General features: G+C 38.2%; 1 protein-coding gene across 2 annotated transcripts in view; it reads left to right on the top strand.

Annotated features, from left to right (window-relative positions):
- Window positions 1-1,748: 1,748 nt before the first annotated feature.
- The window catches only part of LOC134209358 (uncharacterized), a 279,344-nt gene continuing 259,023 nt past the window's right edge, over window positions 1,749-22,069 (top strand). The window contains exon 1 of one of the 2 annotated variants that reach the window (XM_062685344.1): window positions 1,749-2,023. The gene's annotated coding sequence lies outside the window, so the exon portion shown is untranslated. Of the gene's footprint in view, window positions 2,047-22,069 lie in introns of both variants that reach the window. The other variant, XM_062685345.1, reaches the window with a different exon arrangement.

Genomic DNA, 22,069 nt, shown 5'->3' with positions numbered 1-22,069 from the left:
CACCATTTATTCTGTGTATACTAATGTTTTGATTTTTTCTTCTTGTTTATTTCCAGGTAAGTTTCCAACATTATTTCAATCCATTATAGTCGTCACTAAAAGGTAAAATTTAAAAAAGGGGGTGAAAAGGTTAAAAGCACGAAATTGTCTTCGCGTTTTCCAAATAAAATTTGATTCCTAGATTATTTATTTACATATCAATAAAATATTTGCATCTCCATATGTATATACATATACATATGTATAGATTCTGACTTCTGGAAACTACTTGTATTATGTGTGACGTTCTATAATATTAATTAAATTATCTCTAGCAGCAAAATTCAACCAAATCGGGTTTGCATATTTGAATACTTGGTAGTATATATGACTGAATTTGGTTGTAAATGAGTAATAGAAACTTGCTTACAACAGCTGTGCTGCTCGAGGCTTCAGAAATTTATAAGCACTGCACAAAAGGCATTTCCGTAAGAAATTGTTTGGTGCTTACCTTCATCTGGCTACTACCATATTTGATTTCGCATACGCTTCTAGGCACGTTGACCTTACTATTATCTAAATAAACTTCAATTCAAACCGAAATTTTGCGAAACTAAATTATTTGTAATTTTAACAAATCGTAATTAGGTGTCGATGCAATTCATCTTTGCTGGTTTAGTAGTCCCAAAGTAGTCCCCACGTCCTGATGGAAATAATTAGGTTCCCTGTAGGTTTTACTATTAGTTACTTGCATGATCGCCTAGTCCCAAAGTAGTCCCCACGTCCTGATGGAAATAATTAGGTTCCTTGTAGGTTTTACTATTAGTTACTTGCATGATCGCTAATTAATAACCAAAGATCACTTGTTGAACTTTCCCTCGGATCCACATTCATCGGTTTTCATCAGCCACCTATAACAAGTCTCACACCTTCCCTGGCTTACTCTATGCAAACAATCCAGAACGCTTGTTCAAAGTTGGGAAGTACTCCATCAAACAGCAATTCCAAACTGCATCTGATAGTTAGTCATTTTCAAGAGACCAAACGGTTGTTAAGTTAGCGTTCAGGAACGGTGAACCATACATGAACCTAGCTGGTCCACATCAGGTCTCACAGAGTGGAGGGCACCTTTGGACCAGCAAACATAATTTGCGTTGGTTCCTGTCAAATTGAATCAGTTTCGTTACAATGCGTCAAAGACAAAACACAGAACCCACTGTGTAAAACGCATAGTCTGTATTCATCAACTTGGACCTTGCATCATAATTATTTGTTAACAACGTCGAAATAGATTTTTAGATCCTAATTCAATGCAACAGTACAAGGCAAATTCCTCAAAAATATCAAATTAAAAGCGCGTGCCAGAGCTTTTCCTCCATCGCAAGTTCTGTTGTCAAATGCCTTAGTGTGAAACAATCTCTCTTGCTCCATTTAGTCCAATGATGGAGCACGAACTTTCCTCACTCCACTGGAAGTCTTCGAGTGTGTACCAATGGTCACTACCGTTCTCACCCACTCTCCCTGGAAAGCGTAATGCCTAGTTGCAAAGCTTTCGTAATCGTGCAGCTTTCGGTGGCGTTCTCCCAATATCTCTTTTACTCGCGGTGCTGCTATTTCCCGCGGCCGCGAGTCGAGAGTGAGCGATTTTCGTTCGCAGCCCACCGCGCCGGGTAGGTGGGAAGCTCGGTGCTGACTCTTCTGTGGGGCGACCCGAGTTCCAGGCAACAGGTCGAACGGCGATCGCCTTCACCAGTTGTCTTCGGTACCGTGCTCAGAACAGACGTGTGTTGCAAAACAACCGCGTAATCGCGTTCCCTTCGCGTTTTGCAGACATTTTCCACACTACTGCTTAGAGAGCACACCCCATTTATTTGTTGAAACACTTTCCATGCAGCTGTATGATTTCGCGCGTTGTTTCAATTTTGCTGTACTCCCGTATTTGGCTCGATCATTCGTCGTTGTGTATCTGAATGAATTTTTTTTCTTGTGATGTGCCTCGTAGTTTCGTTTGATTGAGTTTCCGCGAGTGAATACAACGCAATCGGTTTGTATAGTCAACTGAGCTGTGTGGGTGATTTCATTGAATTTTTCTGGAAAAATTGCTTAGATTTTGGATATTTTGAGAAGTGAGTTCGCGACAAAACCTAAATTATTTCATCGCTGACTGAAAGAGAAGTGCCTCAGTGATTGGCCCCTTAGTAACAACAGTTATGATGAAGAGAACCGTGTGAAGAGGAATTCGAGAACTTGGCCCTGGTTGTTTTAGGGACGGCTTGTGACTGCAATGAGCAAGCAAGCGACGAACCCATCGTTGTCGAAGAGTGCTTGCTTGAAAGGACCTGTTTTGAACCCAGGGTCTTCGTGTTGTATGTATTAAGTATCTTGAACTTGAAATATTCAACGAATGGTGAACAAGGCGCGTAAAGTGGCTAAAGTACTTTCTTTTCAGCGCAGCAATCTGCTGCGCGAAGGAGATGAGTAAAAAAGCAGTGATGGATTTTTTTTTGAGCTCGACGTACTTTGTGTTATTTTGGTGTTACCAAAGTTGAGAAAACAAAAAAAAAACGCGAGGTCGAACCCTAAACCGGCGTTGACCAACGACGATCATGCCTCGGTCAGCTGCCCATCCGTGTGAGTTGTCGTGAGATTTCGCAAATCTGTTCAGAACAGGCCCCTCCGTCGGCGACGACGTTGCGCATATGTTGAAAGTGAGCTTTACGATCGAACCACGAAGAAAAGTGAAACCAAAAAATAAACACATAGAAACCATAACAATAGTAATGCAAGAGACCCGCTAGAAATCCACCAAAGCTTACATAACCACCCAACAGTGACCGCGACGCGGGTGGACGCTACGATCGCGCCGCTGTGAAACTTATACGCGCGGTCGCACCACCGAGGAAAATGGCCAATTTTTCGAACGATTTGTAAAATTCGATTTCTGTTTACATGCCCACCTACATACCAAAGTGGAAGTAGTGCGATGTAGTTGGTTGAGGGTGGCGCCGTCATTGCCACCGTGCCGTCCCCGGAATGTAAATAAATAATGCGAGTGTGGCTTGTGAGAAGGGTTCCAAATTTTGACGATTAGTACGCAGCAAAATGTTTAGAATATTAAATAATAATGATAAATGTTTAAAGAATAGTTTGCCTTTTACATTATTTTTATATTCCAAATACAAAAAAAAATGAAATTATAAAAAAAGAGTAGTGTAGGTTTAGCAGTGCCAAGAAAATTTAGAGAGGAATCCTATATCCTAGATTAACCCAGTTGTGGATCTTAATCCGGACGGAATCTTTTCTGTGTTGTTTGTTTCATCATAATCTTGCAATTTGAATTGCATCATCTTTATTGTGGAAAACCATTCAGCGCAGTCTGAAGGTGCTAAAGATGAACACAATGATAATAGTCTTCTTTGTTGTTTGTTTCCATATATATCACGAACATTTCCAATTTCTGCTTATTACAAGCAAGATTTGACGTCAGGCGGATTTTTGAAAACAAACATTGAAGGGAATTCATCAAAAATAATTCAATTCTAAAACACTTAGGGGAAAAGACGGATTTGGCAGGTTTTGTTCTATTATTGGCAGGGGGGTTTTGTCGACCGAGTTTTATGAAATTTGGCCACAATATTCTTTGATATGCAAAGAATGCTTAGGCCAAATTTGAGCATAATCAGTCATAAAAAACCCCCCTGACAATAATAGAACAAAACCTGCCAAAGCGGTCATTCTCCCTATTTAGAATTAGAAAAAAAAAATTGAGCTTGCTTAGGGGAGGCTTTTTACTAGCCATAAGACAAGTTAGCACTATTTCATTTAATTCCTGCACTTTGTAACTTTTACAGATACATTTTACAACAGTAAGGTCGTCTTCAGTAACTCGATATGTAAAACTTACGAAATGGCAGAATTAAATGAAATATTACTTATTGGTCCTATGGATAGTGTTTTATTCAAGTTTACTGTTCCTGGACTTGAGTACCCATATTATCAAGTTTTCTGTTATCTTCTGGATTCTTTCGGAATTTGCTCTTTCTAGCTGTTCAGGAATAAGGTCTGTAGTTTAGATATCAAACCGATAGTTCATCTACAAATCTGTTCTGGCATCATTCAAAAGTAACAATTCCTTAGAATTTTTTTATACAGGTTTGGCAAGTCATGAAGAACTGTCGTAGGCTTGTCGAACAAGCGTAGTATTGAGGGTTGTACGATTTTGACTCAAATCCCGAATGGTCGTTTGGCATAAAAACCATTTGGTAAAATGACAATTTGGCATAAAAAATGTATAATCACAGATTTAAGAAAAAATGTAAAAAGGGTTTAATTCTTTATTATAACTGTCGATTAAATTTTGAAACATAAATGCTAATTTTCATAAAGTTAATATGAATTTAAAAAACCAGGATAATCCACCGATGATGGTGCCTTTCTCGTGTATTATAAAACAAGAAAACACATAAGAGAGGTCAAAATTGCTCAAAAAGGGAGATAGATTCAGTTATTTCCATCAATTCACATTTATTTGCGTTCATTTGAATGCATTGTAGCAATTTTTGGAAAAAAAAATTCGATTCTGAAATTTTTTCCCAATATTTTTTAATAACTCCGGAACGCAATGGCCGATTGGGCCAATTTTCAATAGCGAAAATTAAGGAAGGATTTCGCAAATAGGATAAGGCTTAGTACAAAAAAGTATGTCGCACATTTTTTGTTCACACACTCATACAGACATCACCTCAATTCTTCGAGCTGAGTCAATTTTTATATATCACTATGGGTCTCTAAGCTTCTATCAAAAGTTCAAAAAAAAAAAAATAAATAAATCTCATCTTCCAAACTTGGACGTACATGTTCATGATAGCATTAGAGGCGAAAGTATAGAATTGATAGTTCCGTTAGGATACGGCAGGCATGAAGAATGTTTTTATAGAAGTCGATTTGAAAGCGAGCGGAGGGCAATATTTGTGATGGCACATATCGCACGACCTTCCTTCTGCCAAGCTCCCGTATGAAGGGGGAGGGAAGAATATCAGTGTGGAAGCTGATATATCTCCACTGGCAGCTTCCACACTGATATTCTTCCCTCCCCCTTCATACGGGAGCTTGGCAGAAGGAAGGTCGTGCGATATGTGCCATCACAAATATTGCCCTCCGCTCGCTTTCAAATCGACTTCTATAAAAACATTCTTCATGCCTGCCGTATCCTAACGGAACTATCAATTCTATACTTTCGCCTCTAATGCTATCATGAACATGTACGTCCAAGTTTGGAAGATGATATTAGCATTTCCATATCATTGTAAATCGTTTAACTTCACGTAGAAGTAACACACACGAAATCATTAATTTAGTTATCATAAATCTGTTTAAAAATATTGGTCGGAGAAACATCGTTCTAATTCGATACTCATTCTATCTGTCTTGTTATCTTCTATCTTTTCACCTTTGGGTCTCTATTAAAAGGCAGAAACAAGATCATAAATGACGGAAACGTAAATTTTTAAACTGTTAATCAAACTACCTTTGTTATACTTTTTTTTATTGAACGAATTTATCATCTCATACGATCATCTTTTTAGGGTTTTTTCCCCAAAGGGTGCATTTGCATGTTATAAGGTCAGAAAGATAAGGTCAAAGGATGTATTTGCCCGGCATAAGACAAGGGATGATATGGTCCGTTCTTTAAATTTCTACATTCACCTGGTTTAAGCAAAGAGATATCATGAATCCTTCTTTCCCCGAAGAATATTATTTTTTTCAATTCTTGTTCAAAGAAAAGGGTGATATTATTACTAAGTATACTTCAAAGGTTGCATTTGCTTGGTATAAGGCAGTGGAGGATTTATGTTATTTATGATCATTATTCCAAACGGCCATTATGTCAAATGATCATAGCCCCAAACGGTCGTTATGCCAAATGATCATTATGCCAAATGATATAACGCCAACCGGGGTACAATCTGACAGGTGGTAGGCAAGGATGTCATCGATGATTTAGTAATCTGCGTTCGATCGTCTAGTAGTTTGTCAATAACTCATCCCAGAGGCTGAATTTTAAAATGTTTTGTATGGTGTAATGGAGCAACAGCGCTAGTAGCAGTAGCTCATACTAAATAATAGATATTTTGTTTTCATTTAGTATGAGTTACTGAGACTAGCGCCTTTACTCCTTGAATAGTGGAATTTGTACACCTACCTGTTAGACAGAGTTGTAGAAAAATCTTCGCACTAGAAGTCCACCGTACAACACATTTTGAAATAAACCCTCTGTAATGAGATATTGACAAACTACTAAATGATCGGTAACATCTTTGGGTAGGTTATTTGGCATATTTTCTGCATAATTTTATGACAATCTTGCGTGAATGCCATGCACAAATTGCCTTAAGTCAATGTATCAAGCCATTGCATTAAGTTTCTGATCACGAGAAAAAAAGAACTAGGTATGTGTTTGTGTCTACATAGAATCTATTTTTAAACTTGTTTAGATACTTCGCCAGCCTTTTTTGCTTACAAAAAAATTGGCCGAAGACGAGAATTGAACCTAAGCCCTCTACCAAGCCTACTGCTATTCGACTGACGCGCTAGCCATCTGGACTACTCATCAGATGAGAGAAGTTGTGATAGAAGACAATCATAATCCTCGTTCTGTATTATGGAATGTTATGATAATCATCAATAAAATCACAAGAAGGGTGATAGAGACAGCAAAAGGTGATGTGAGTAGAATTGGCACTATGTTAAACGGAGTCTGGAAGATTGTGTGAGTCGAAGTTATATTGCTGTACAAGATGCATATTATATTTGTTGCTGGAGTCACCAACCAGAGTCCTTTAGTATGTATTAAACCAAGTAAACGATTTAATGCCATGAGCATTCTCTGAGCGGTTTGTATGCGAAATTTGATACAAAACGCTTAATGCAGACTTTGAAATGTCAATTGCAACGAATATCGTCTTGTATTTAAGTTTTTTTTGTATATATCGTGAGGGGAAGATGCAAAACTTGATATTAGATATCACACGAAGTTAATATTAAAAAAAAACTCCACTCCTTATGCCAGGAAGAACAAAATTACCAGGGGGTCCACTATTGGGCATTTTACCATACATAAGTAGTCGGTTTATTTTTGACGTAGAATACGTCCTTCGGGGAAACATAGGGGGATCATTCTGCAGAACCAAATTTGAGTTCGTCACGATAAGTGGTCAGGAAGTATTGATGATTTTTGTATCAATCGATAGACAAACTGTTTGATATTTTGCACAACTATTAATAACAATTGATTAAAGGCGCTCAGCATGATCTTGCTTTGTAGTCCTCTCCCCCTCGAAACCTATCTGGCCGATAATACTAATGGCCGTTTGACAGAAAGGGTCATTTGACCGAAAAGGTCATTTGTCGAACGGGTCTTACATCCGAATAAAGTCTTTTAGCCGAAAAGGTCATTTAGCATAACATAGCAAGAACCCTTGCACAAATCGTAGATGGAGTTGCAGAAATAAACTTATCCACGGTCATTGTAGATTCTGACAAAATCTATAATTAGGTGGACTCGAATTTCTGCATACACCTGGCCACGTCCTTATAAGTATTTTTATTTTATAATAATCCTATCATCTGCTTAAAAAAGCGTTTGGAACCGAAACAGCTTTTACAGGCGATGGAGATAATTAATTGGCAACATACAAATTATATGAGTTATTTTGATTTATAGAATGTATATTAGGGGGCCAATATACTATGGTCCAGGATAACCAAAACTATATTTTTTTTAGGAAAAAAGTGTTGTTCTACAAAATTGTTCGAAATAGTAAGGCCATCATTCTGGTGCTATAAAAAATAGGGTGACCCATTATACAAAAAAAAAATATTTCTCGGAATACTGATAACATATTTTTTTGGTCTGCTCTAATCGGAGATATAAATTTATGAAAAAAAGTAATTTTAACAGAAAAACGATTATAACTTCTGATCGGAAAAAGATATTGAGTATATTCTTCTTATTCTTCTTATTGGCATTACATCCCCACACTGGGACAGAACCTCCGCACAGCTTAGTGTTCATTAAGCACTTCCACAGTTATTAACTGCCAAATTACCATTTTTGCATTCGTATATCATGAGGCTAACACGATGATACTTTTCAATTTTCAATCCAAAAAATTTCCTAGACCGGCACCGGAATTCGAATCCAGCCACCTTCAGCATGGTCTTGCTTTGTAGCCGCGCGTCTTACCGCACGGCTAAGGAGACCCCATGAGCATATATTTTTCTTTAGAATTTGCATTTCTTGAGCACTAAAAGCCACCCGTAGACAACTTTTCCGAAAAATCTAAAACAAAACAAAAATAGATCAAAAATACTGTTTATTTGAGCGACGCCCTAATCCGATTAGGCAAAATTGCTCTAAATCGCCCAACTTAAGAGCTACAGAAAAAGTTTTTTTTTAGCAAAATTTATTAGAATAAGTTGCGCTAGAACTTTATAGAACATTACATGTCAGTATTCCGAGAAATAAAAAAATCCTTTTTTATATAATGGGGCCACCTTGTTTTTTGATAGCACCATAATGATGGCCTTGCTATTCCGAACAATTTTGTAGAACAACATTTTTTTCTAAAAAATGCCAAATGTCTTAAAAATGCATGATTTGTCAAAATCTGGTGTTATCCCGAATTTTTTTTTTTTTTGAAAAAAATCACTTTTTGCGACATTGAACATTTGTAGGACTTTATTTTTTTTTAGAAATCAATTTTTTTATGCCAAATGTCTTAGAAATGTATAAAACTTCGAGATTTGATGCTATCTCGAAGAAATTTTTTTTGAAAGTAATTGACTTTTTGGGACTTCGAACATTTTTGAGACTTGGATTTTTTTTTCAATGATTTTATCATTTACAACACAGAAACTTAAAATTATGGTCTGTTACACATTATGTTATCGAATTATACATTCAATTGTGAATTCCGTTGTACCTAATAATATTTTACTTTGTAACACCTGGTCTCGACGTTTCATGCATTTCTAAGACATTTGGCATCAAAAATAAAATTTGATTTCGAAAATTTCAGAGTATAATTTTTTGGTTGCAACTGGTCGCAACTAAACAAGCGAATAAAGGACTATAATATTTTTTTGAAGATATAAATACTTTTATAATGTTACTTTTATTTAAAAAAAATCTATATTTAGTTGCTAAATTAGGCAAAATATAATAAAAGTTGAGTTTTTTAGGGTTCTGAGATAATTATGGCATTCATTGGTTTAGTTTCGGATGAAAGTACACTGAAAATGATTCCGACAATAAAACGTTTTTGTTAAAAAAAAACTTTTTTTGCAATTCCTGATCATAATACCTGGTTTACAGTTGGCGTTTGAGTGATAAAACGGCCTACTTTTCCATACCAATGACATGGGTGCTTTAATGAACATTATGCAACTCAAATGGGTTGCATAAAATCCATTAAAGCACTCATTTGGGTGCTATAATGGAAAACCAGCATTAGAACAATAGTTACATGACCACATTTAGCTAAATTTGCGTGGATGAGTGTTTAAAAAGTGTACTCTCTGTGTCACATAATAAATGAAATAATTTGATGGACATAACATCAAATTCTCCAAAGGCTGGTTTAACTATCGTCTTATGGTCTGTCGAGCACACAATGGAGCACGATAACATGGAATCTGTTTGTTTTCTGCAGCAACATGTGTTTTTGGCAAGATTGGTCATGTCGAGTCATGTCATGGTCGAGTTGGATGAATACTACGAGTGCTGACAAAATCGAGTTTTGCAACGAGTTGCAAACGCTATTTTTTGCAATGACGAAGAACGGGCTTAAATATGATAAATCTGTACCAAAATGGTACAATTTTATTCACTTAACATGACCAATCTTGCCAAAAAATCATGTTGCTGCAGAAAACAAACAGATTCGGCAAGCCTCGTTGGATAAACGTACAACTAGTGCTGAAAAAATATTATTTTTACAACTAGTTGCACAAACTACTATTTTTTCACTTGTCATAAGAAGGGTTTGTACAATCTCATTTAATTCCACCACTTAATTGTACCTTGACAGATCCGTATTTCGACCTTAACAATAAGGTCGCCTTCAGCCAGGAGCTACCATTTCCCTGATCTTTATTCAACAACCGCGTTTGTACCTGTCGGTAGATTCCCAAGCTCTATGCAACATCAAGTTTCCACGGAGAAGAAATTTTATTAAATTTTAATGTTTGGTGTCGTAATTGAATGATTTTCCTGATATAAATGTTCAGCTACCTTAGACCTAAACTCATAATTCAATCCCTTATCAGATTCCCTCTTAGCCTTACTTACTTCTGCAATATGTTCTTTGAACCTTACATCTAACGATCTTTTTGTTTGACCTGCATATACTTTATCACACTGTGAACAATTAATTTTGGAACACGCTTGGGAACAAATGCCGCTACGTCGAATGATACCATGATGTCCTCTTCTCCGATGTTTCCTAATTCCAATATCCTCTTTTTTTTTCCTTTAAAAGTGTCCAGCTCGCGATGTATAGACGGTTGGTAGGGAACACAACCTATCTTGAGACCAAAATTCTTTCAAATCATCGACTTTCAATTTTAAAAACTGATCTTTTTTCCAGTTTGGACTCAATTTGGGTTGTTTCCAATATTTTTATTAGAAAGTTTGACTGATTTTGAGATAGTCACCCACACAATACATTTTTGTAGAATGCGTTGTTTTTCGATGATATCCATTTGGAAAAAGCATCAAAAAAAGTTTGTCCCTTATCAAAAGATAGTCTAGATCAAATTTGGAAAAACTTAATTAATTTAAATATTGACCAATTAAAACTACCAAAATCAATCAATAACGGTGCTCACCTGCATTTTTGACAACTTATCGGCCTAATACTCTTTATGGCTCTCATCTCGTGGTTGCCAGTCTGGGTGTCACGCTTACCTAAGGTACTCACGCGTCAGCTTCTGCTTGTCACGATGCGCTTGCTGTTAGGCTGATGCCATACTGGGAGAGAAGAGAAGCGATTAGAAGAGTTGAGAGGAAAGCGAAGCGTCCGCGTGAAAGCTACCTCAATGAGCGATATATGGAAATCGCTTATACCTGTCATAGTGGAAGCGATGAGAAGAGGCGAGAAGCGGTAGCCAAAGAGGCGAAGCAGTTCGTAGAGTGCTTTGCCGCGCGAGATCGCAAAGGATCACTCCTGTATGTTTGTTGATTTGAGTTTACCCTCGTTCGCAGGTGTGTAAAATGGCTGTGGGTGAAAAGTATTACGGGAGAGAAAAGCAACATTGTTTATTTTGTTAATTTGGTTAATGAAAACATTAAAAAATGTATGGTTTTAGCTACATGTATATGATGTATTTTATAGTAGCGGTACTCATTAAAATTGGGAATATTCTGGTGCAGTCCATACATTTAGAAACACTTTGAAACAAAAAACACGTATTTTGCTGTTATCACAGACAAATGGATGTTGAACTTGTTATTTTAATATCGTTCTCGTATTTAGGATTAGTTTCAAATGATAGATTTTTCACGCATCTGTAATGCGCGTTTGAACCGAATGAAATTGTTGTGTTCAATCGCTTTGATATTTGATTTTACACTGGTGTCGGTTTTTACGCGGGAGATACGTACCGTGTATCTTGAAAAGCCCTTCAACTTCAACGAAAATCGGGTTTTTGCAATTTTTGCCTATGTCCGCATATTAAAACTTCGGGAACAATCCGATAGATAAGGAAATTGTTGTCCGAATTCTTTGTCGGCCATTGGTGGGAAATAGTTTCCATTTTTTCTGCGGATTTTTGGGATTTGTGTTTGTTTTCGGCGTTTTTCAAAAAGGTTGCCGAGACAAAACGATTTTTGTGGAAGTTGTTTTCATGATGTGCGTATCTCCCGAGAAATCAACTTCAGTGTAGAGAAATGTTGTAAGAAGAACATCCATAAATTACGTAACGCTTGAAGAGGGAGGGGTGTTTTCGGCGAAGTGTGACGATCCATGCAAAATTTTCAGATGTTTCATACAAAAGGGGGAGGAGAGGTGTCGTGTTGAAAATTTCCCGTTACGTAATTAATGGATCTTCCATAGGAGCAAACGTAAAATAGGAGTAAAACATGGCCCAAAAAGTTTTACCATAGCTACGCCCTACGTCTGTTTGTATGTGGTGATAATCTATCGCTCACATCATAAAATCGGTTTTTAATTGCGACATTATATAAATCTCCCCAACACTCTTCTCTTTGTGCTAAATATGCTTGGAGAAGGAAAATATTCTACATCTGAGGAAAAAACGCTTTCAGTATGTCATAGCTCGCTTTGATCGCCGCTTCAATTCGCTTTGCTTATCGCCAACCTCTTCGCTTCGCTTCTCTTGGCTCCCAGTATGTCATCAGCCTTAGATTGTCAGCAAAGGACATCGTTTAAAAGAGCGCGGTGGTTTTTGTTTTCAACTCGGATCATCTAGTGATGGTCACGACATTATGCAAGACTGATTTCAGCCGTATGTCCCTTTCTACTGTATGTTACTATCGGCCAGGTGAAATTTTCCGCAGGAACGTTTTCAGCCCGAACCTCAATTCGGCCAAATGAAATGTGTTTTGGCCAAGTGGTATCGACCGAATGAATTTCAGCCAAACGATCCTTCCACAAGCTCCTACTTCAAAGAATGCATTTGCCCGGCATAAGGCAATGGAAAATATAAATCCTTCTTTCAGTCAATGCATTAACTTGGTATAAGACAAGGGAATATATAATTCCTTCGAAAATTTTCGAAGATCACTCCAAAACCGAGCTTCTGACAGAGGCCCTAGATACTCATAGTGTCCTACACAGGATTCTGTTTTACATGATTTACATTTTCTCAATTTTGCACTCATCCTAAATGTTTAACGCATATTAATTACCATGTGATTTTTCTTTGAATTATTAGGATTTTCTGAAACATGTTGCAAAGATTTTGGTTGCAAATTAAAGTCAGACGATCAAAAATACGAGTGAAAAATCGTGTAGAAACAGAATCCTGTGTATATCTAAAGATTTATCTCGACAAATTGAAGTGATGTCTGTATGTGTAGGAGATATGATTCAATATGATTCCTCTTCAAATTACTTTATAACGTATGACAAAATAACAATTCTTTTCCGTACAAAAGGGAGAAACCTGCAAAAGTCATCCGTTATAGGAGAATATAGACATTCTTGAGTGTATTTGTTGTTGTAGTGTTGTGTGTTGTTTTCATGCATACCCTTATCTTGCAATGATTCCCGTTTTTTTACATCCATCGTTGTTCTTTTCCCGTGTTATTCATTCATGCGTCCAATTGTCACGTATTGTCCATATGGTGGAAATGGCGTAACTAATCGATAATTTTGCCAATCGACCATTTTCCCAAACGGGATACAATCGTAATGACATATTCCGATAACCATTTCACGGTCCCAAATTCAGAGCTCACCCAGTTTAAATTGCCCATTTTTTACACTATGATTTGAAATTCATCTATTTGGTAGGCTCAGGCGTATATAACACTTAACGGTGCCAATCTGCTTTTTGATAATTATGTCAAAATCTTATGTTCTTAAGGTCACTCCTGACGGAATCCAAGTTTCAAAGTGCTCGCGTTTTCGGGGGCACACCACTCGATACGGAGGCGGTGCACAACTGTCATTTTTGTTGATTTAGCTTTGCTGCGTCGCAGCATGCGTGAAAAATAAAAATGACAGTTGTGCGTTGCTTCCGTATCGAGTGGTGTGCCCCCGAAAACGCGAGCACTTTGAAACCTGGATTCCGTCAGGAGTGACGTTAAGTTAGTAAGACTAGAGCCTAGGTTTACAATATTTAAGTCCAAACAGAGCATTGGATTCGGTTGAACGTACTTTGAACGTACTACTTTCGAGAAAACTCGAGTAAAAAAGCGCTGTCAAATCCATGACAAAAAAAATTGTTTTATTCTGATTCTTTCGTACATAATTATCTAAATTAAAGTAGGGGAAAAGACGGCTTTGGCAGGTTTTGTTCTATTATTGTCAGGGGGGTTTTTGCCGACCAAATTTTATGAAATTTGGCCACAATATTCTTTGATATGCAAAACATGTTTAGGCCAGATTTGAGCATAACAGTCATAAAAATATCCCTCCTGATAATAATAGAACAAAACCTGCCAAAACCGTCATTCCCTCTACTTTTTTTGCACTGTACAATTTTGTCAACAAGCATTTATTACATGAGGTCTGAACAAAACACTCCCACTAGTTTTTTAGGGTTTGACAGGACTCAGTCTTACTAAAAATATGCGTTATTTGTTGCTCTTTAGCGGAATGATGCAGTACACCATTTCTACACGCTATTTTTGATCTGTTTTGTGTGTTATTTAGAGGCATGACATGTATAATTTTTTTATTTTTTTGTTGACACAAGAGTGTCAAGTTACCTAACCGTTCAAGACGCTCACCAAATTTCATAGAAATCTGAGATAGTTTCGTCAACCAGACTTCGTCGATTTGGCGCGAATTTTAGCTATCCGGGCAGAAGTTCATAATAAGTTGTCAATTACCAATGGGTCGTGAAAATCTTGGCGGAGAATGTGGACTTCAATAACAACTTGTTTTGGCTAGATTATATGCTAGATTTATCGGCTTATGGTTGATCCGAGATAGATAGCCTAGATTTCGATTGGCGTAATATGTTTCACAAGTTACACTAAATTAGAATTAAAGATACAATTGATTTTGAAGTATTAGAAATCTCCTAATTGTTTGGAGGCGAGCCAGCCTAGGGCTGAAAGTCTCCTTAATAAAGATACAAAAAAAAATCCCTAATTTATATAATGAAAAGCCAGCTTTTTTCAGAAAAGTATACTGAATATAGTTTTGATCGTTACTACGGGATTGGTCAGATTTTTTTTATTAACTTAGTGAGTTTTTTTTATATCAGTTCTACGTACGTTTCAAACAGTTCTTATAAGCGAATTTCGGGATCTACGCGACTTATTCACGTTAATATCAAAATATACGTTATTTTTTGCAAAAAATAATTCATTTTACAGAAGATTTTGAAGATCGTTTTATATTTAGATTCACTAAACCATCTAAAAAAGGTATTCAATCAATCAATTGAAATAGATAGGAAGACAAAATGAAAATTAATTGAATCTAAAATTGTGGACCAGAAATCAAGACGTTGATAAGGGATTTTGAAATCCTTGCAAAATGTATGTTAATTAGTTATGATTAGAGACGTACCTATTAATACAATAGTATTCGTTTTTTTATTGATGTAGCCATCTATTATTGAGTTTTCCCAAAACGATACTTTTCACATGCCACACCAGCATTATTGAGCACTTTTTTCAACCGGGACCGGCCTCCAGCAAATGAACAACTAAGATGTTTCCAGTAGACACCAAGAAGACACTCAAGACGTAGAAAAAAATAAGCAAATTAAATAATACCATCGCAGTGTTGAAACCAATGTGTGATAAGTATTTTGTTTAGCGGTGTGCAATATGAACGGCGCCGCCCTGGTTGTGTGGTGGTTCAGTTGTGAAAAACGCACTGCGAGAGAAAAATAAAAACCCAAATGCAACACGAAGAAGAAAATAACCAATTTGCCTGTCACGGTGCCTTTCCCGTCGTCACGTCAACCGTACGGCGAGTATTTAAATCATCGCAATTCATGCTCGGTTCAATTCCAATGTTGGGCCCCGAACGAACGTTGGCCAGTGGCGACGGGTATATGTGACATGATTAAATTAACCTGGCAGCATTGTGTTCCGATTTTTGTTTCTCTGCTCCGGCGGGCCACCAGCGCGCGGTGGCGGTGCCTTACGGTACGGAAAGTTGATATCGATAGGCGCATTTGGCCAAGAGACAAACCGGAAAATGTAGTGTAGTGACGGTGCAAGCCGGTGGACAAGAGAGTTGTGCTTCCTGGATCAGCTGGCTGCCTACACCGGTGCTGGCTGCAATCAATCAAAAGACAAGCCCCGCGCCAAACAGGAAGAAAATCTTCTCGAGATGCAATCTTCCGCCGTCAGTGGATGTGAAAATGCTGTGGACTATGCCGTGTAGAGAAGAGCACTCGGATGGATGGATGCGGTTTCGAAAACACGGACGTTTCGTGTAGAACAGGTGGGATGTATTGTTTCAATTTTTGTCGTGTTTGTAATTGAATTTGACGAGTTTGCTTCATGAGTTTATTTCTATATTGGGAATTCAATTTTTATATTACACTAGTTTATAATACTCTCTTTTTATCCTTCTACCAATGCAGGCCTGGTAGCGGGTCACTTTTTTAGGGTCAATCACTAAAAAGTCTCTTTTTTTCTACCTCAAGTCACTAAAGTCACTTTTTCTCGGAAAAAGTCACTATTTTTTTTACTATTTTGAAACTTTCAACCAAGATGAATACACCAGTAGGTGTTCCAATCTGCCAAATTCACGATTCAGCCATCTTGGATTTTAGTATGGGAGAGCCAGCTAGTTTGTTCCTAGGAAAGGGTTCATGTTTTTAATTAAATTATTAAATACAATAGATTTACACAATGCCAATTTTAGTTGCTCTTGATTTGCCGATAATGATACTCGATTAACTAATTTCATTGGATAATTTCCAGCTAATCTAACTATAGCTTTGAATAACGCTTTGAAGTCGCGCTAAAGTGAGCCACAATAAACTAAGCATCTTTAAGTAGCCACGTACCGATGTTTATCTTTATTGGCTGACCGACAAAAAAGCAACTTGCCTTTTACTTTTGCACTCGTACTACCCTACTTTGTTTTCTCCGGCAAGCATTTACATTCCTGCAACCTGAGCGTAGCCTGCATTGCTCGATGCAATTTTGCGTAGTTCAGGGTTAGAAAAGTAGGTTAGAGTTAAGCTGAACCAAGTTGAGAAGGCTTTTTTTTCCTCATCACGTCACAACTGCGCCGTCTGTCAGTTGAATTTGTCTCGACCCGCTTGTTGTATGTATCGCAAACCTGCCACTCACACCGTTTCGCCTTGAAACGTTCGTACGCCCAGTCAAGAACGTCGCACCGACCGCCACCTTTGTGAAGGTGTACAAAAATTACCCCAACTAACGATTGATAATTGCGCCTTTGTGAAGTCTCCAAACGGCCTCAGCAACGTCGTCGTCGACGACGTCGTTACCGGCAATGGTCTACAAAACGTTTCAAAACTTGAAAAAGGCAGGATCGTGTGGCTATGGTGTCGAACAAAATCGAAAGGTGTTCTGGCATTCAAAGCTGGAAATGAGCGCAAAAATGCAATATCTTGAAGTAATTACTACCGGTTGGATCGATAAATATCCGTTGGTAAAGTCGATCGGGGGGCAATTTGTAGACACATTCTGAAGACAAGAACAAAACAGGAAAAGGATAACGGATGTTCTTGGATATTGCAATGTGGTTCCACCTGAGAACAAAATGTATTTTATTTATTTGTGTGTATGCAGCAATTGGGTTTCCACATGACCTTGCAAACGTTCGGTCTCGGTTATGAAAATTTTTGGCTAGGAAGGATTCTTGAATTCTGGACACATTTTTTCAATAGTGCATGCCATCCAAGAATCAAGGCCTTCAATTAATAACTGTTGGAACTTTGTCGCAAAATTCTTAGTAGTTCAAGTGCGTTAGAGTTTCACACATAAGAATAGTGGCTACTCATATGTATTACGAAACACCCAACTACCTGTTTTAAATTTACATTTCCTAGCACTGCGTAACAGAAGCAGCTTTGTTGTTTAGAAAACTTACGAGAAGGAAAAAATGTCACGATCGAAATCAAATGGTTTGCAAAGTGTAAAAAATGAAAACACTGTCCCATAACCCAGTCAAAACAAAACATGCGATATAAAAGCGGCAGCCAGTTCAACGTTTTAACAGACGGCTACAAACAGGAAAGACGATAAAGCTTAGCTAAATGTTCACATTTTCAAGAATCAACATGTTCGGGATTATCCCGATTGAAATGTATCAATTATTGCCGGTAGTCGTTATTGAACAATCTGTAATAGTGCACTCCCAGCTATAATGGTAGCGAAAACAGATTGTGATTTATCACAGCAATTATTGCACAGTAGAATGAAATGCTTCCACGACCAACCCGCGGAATGGGATGAATCATGCGTAATTTACGTATCACCGCAAAGTGTCTCCGATCCATGCTGGGTGGAATATTACAGCAGAAAAATGGTATTACATCTGTAGAACGGGCATCCACACTGGACTTTGTGACTTTTACATGAATGGCGATAATGGTGCATAAAAGTTGACGACGATGGGTTGGCCTTTGTATTCAGTCTGTTAGTAAGTTAGTAAACCACACGGCAAAATTGATGGCTTGATTGGCAACACTCGTGACATTTATGAACATCCAAATCAGTATTGCGCAGTTCTTTCTGAAGCGGAGTTGTCTGGAATCCTGAAATAGGTAATAAGGGATACCAGATGTTTTTGTTCGTATTTGTCTAGATTCTATACTCTAGTCACCCTAATCACAATTCAAATCCTGGAAATATTATTGTTGAAACCCAGGAAAAGTACTTTCTAATCTCAATGAAAGCTCTAATGATTTCCAGGATATAATTTACCGATTTGCAGGAGGTAATTTAACGAATATCTGAAGGGATTTTACCGAATGCCTAAAAGAGGGTTTTATGTGTAGGAGCCAAATGTAACACACGTGTACAGTACACGCAATACGGTACGGATTTCGGTTCCTGAAACTAGTCCAGTCAAGTACGAGATACCGAAGACGGCCTTACTGTTGAGATCAAAACACTTAAGCTTACATTCAAGTGATGGAAATAAATGGTACTAACTCGTCTTTTGACAAGTTAAAAAGAACAGCTCTAAATTTTTTTTCATCAATATGTTTTTATTAATACATTAAAATAAATTGATAATATATAATTTTCTAACTGCGCCCGAAAGATTTCCGTTCGAAGTCCAAAAGAATTTCAGTTCGGAGAAGAGACATAAAAGGAAAAGGAATAATTGCGTTCGGAAATCCAAAGACCGGAACGGACTTCTTTTGGGTTTACGAACGGATATTTTTAGGTTTTTCGAACATTTTGTTCTTCCTAGCGAATCTCTTTTAGGGTTTCAAACCGAGTCCTTTTTTGTTTCCGAACATTTTTTTTTTGATTCCCGTCTTTCTGGGCTTCCAAAAGAAATCCTATAAGGTTTCCGTTCGGAACTCTATTTTGAAAGCCTTAAAGAATTCCGTTTAGATGCATAAAAGATCTCTTATTGGAATGCCTTGTCCAGAAGCAGAAAAGGGTTCTGTTCAGAATCCCCGATGGCTCCAATCGGAAGTCCAAATGAATTTATTTCGAGTCCAAAAAGGATTTTGTTCGAAAGCTCAAAGGATTCCGTTCGAAATCGCAGAAGGATTTTTTTTTTTCGAAAGTCCATCAGAAGAGAAGTTCAAAGGAATTTCGTACGAAAACTCAGAAGGATTATATTTGAAAGTTCACATAATTCGGTGCAAAAATCCGAACGAACGGAGATCTTTTGAACTTCCCAGCCAAATTCTTCTGGCATTTCGAACGGAGTAATTTAGGGCTTGTGAATAGAATTATTTTAGGATTCTGATCTTTTTGGGCTTCCGAAAGAAATCAAAGAAAGATTCCGTTTGGAATCCCAAAAGGATTTTGTTCGGAATCAAACAAAATCCGTTCAGAAGATTAAAATGCTACGCTTATAAGTCCAAAACAATTACGATCGGAGGTCTTACAGAATTCTGTGCGCAATCTCAAAAGAATTTTGTTTGAAAACTCAATATGGTTCCGTTTGAAAGCCCAAAAATATTCTGTTTGGAAGCTCAAAGTTTTCAAAAGCAACAAATGTCTGTAAAATTCTGTAGCTAATCGGTTTAAGGCTAGGGCAGATATGGACCTCTCTTTTAATAGATACATTTGCCCGGCAGCAAGCAAGAGATTATATGACTTCTGCTTTCAAGTCAGACATCTGCTCAATTGAATGCATGGGGAGCTATGATCCCTTATTTCAAGGGATGCATTTGCCCAGCAGAAGGCAAGTGAGGATGTGAGCAGATATGATCCCTTCTTTGAGGGATGGATTTGCCTGGCAGAAAGCAAGAGAGGATTTGGATCTTTCTTCAATTCGGGAATTGGCTCGATTTAACCCGGATGGGTCATAAATGCCCAGCGTTTTAGATTGGCTGTGAAAAATCACAGAAAAGAGCAAGGTCCCCACTTTCACCAAAAACGTTCGTCAGGATGTCGACTTCACAGGAAAAATATTGGAGGTCGAGTTTGACTACATGTTGAAGACCCAGTTATCCAAAACCTCGGCAAGATTTCGCTTCTGAGAGCATGCAGATGTTGTTTCGACGTATGCATATGTTCAAAACGTTCTCAAGTTCAACCCAAAGTATCTACCAGATCATATGAACCCAAACTGATACCATGCGCACCACGCCAATGCAATTTTCTAGAATATAAGATGTTCAAGGTACTCCAAAACGTTCTCAAGTTCAACTCCAGTTATCTACCAGATCAACCAAGGCTTTTGCAATGTTTTAATCGTCGACATATACCCAATCTGGTTTAACAGTCACATGCGCATCATGTGAACCCAATTTTCTTGAAAACGAGATGTTCAAAGAAATCCAAAACGTTCTCAAGTTCAACCCAAAGTATCTACCGGATAAAGCAACGCTTTTTGTAATGTCCTCAGTATCGATATGAACCCAAACTGATTTTCTTTTAACATATGCACACCATGAAAACCCAAATTTCTAGAATACGAGATGTTCAAAGTGCTTCAAAACGTTCTCAAGCTCAACCTAAGCTATCTACCAGATCAACCAAGACTTTTGCAATGTTTTCTGGCCTAGTAAGCACATTACTATTAAGCAAACTCAATATTCTTGAATACGAGATGTTCAAGGTACTCCAAAACGTTCTCAAGTTCAACCCAGAGTATCTATCGGATCAATCAAGGCTTTTTGCAATGTCCTCAACATCAATATGTACCCAAATAAATTCCATAAGCATATGTGCACCATACAAACCCAATTTTCTTGAAAACGAGTTGTTCAAGGTACTCTAAAACGTTCTCAAGTTTAACTCTGAGTTATCTACCAGATCAATCTAGACTTTGGCACTGTCCTCAACATCGATATGTACCCAACCTGATTCCATAAACATATGCGCACCAATTATTATTATTTATTCAGACAAAGGCCGAAGTGGCCTGTGCGGTATATAAGAGTCTTCTCCATTCGGCTCGGTCCATGGCTACACGTCGCCAACCACGCAGTCTACGGAGGGTCCGCAAGTCATCTTCCACCTGATCGATCCACCTTGCTCGCTGCGCACCTCGCCTTCTTGTGCCCGTCGGATCGTTGTCGAGAACCATTTTCACCGGGTTACTGTCCGACATTCTGGCTACGTGCCCGGCCCACCGCAGTCGTCCGATTTTCGCGGTGTGAACGATGGATGGTTCTCCCAACAGCTGATGCAATTCGTGGTTCATTCGCCTCCTCCACGTACCGTCCGCCATCTGCACCCCACCATAGATGGTACGCAGCACTTTCTCTTCGAAAACTCCAAGTGCGCGTTGGTCCACGAGCATCGTCCAGGTCTCGTGTCTAATGAGCGTTTTGTAGATTGTCAGTTTGGTACGGCGGCGAACTCTATTCGATCGGAGCGTCTTGCGGAGTCCAAAGTACGTACGATTTCCAGCCACTATGCGTCTCCGAATTTCTCTGCTGGTGTCATTTTCGGCAGTCACCAGTGAGCCCAAGTACACAAATTCTTCTACCACCTCGATTTCGTCACCACCGATGCAAACTCGCGGTGGGTGGCTCACATTGTCTTCTCTTGAACCTCTTCCTATCATGTACTTCGTCTTCGACGTGTTGATGACTAGTCCGATCCGCTTAGCTTCCCTCTTCAGTCTGATGTAGGTTTCCTCCATCTTCTCAAAGTTACGTGCCATAATATCTATGTCGTCGGCGAAGCCAAATAGCTGGACGGACTTATTGAAAATGGTATCACTCGTGTTAATCCCTGCTCTTCGTATTACCCCTT

The sequence above is a fragment of the Armigeres subalbatus genome, chromosome 2 (assembly GCF_024139115.2).
Source record: "Armigeres subalbatus isolate Guangzhou_Male chromosome 2, GZ_Asu_2, whole genome shotgun sequence".
NCBI lineage: Eukaryota > Metazoa > Arthropoda > Insecta > Diptera > Culicidae > Armigeres > Armigeres subalbatus.
Note: the sequence above shows the minus strand (reverse complement) of the source record. Positions and strands in the feature narration are given on the sequence as shown.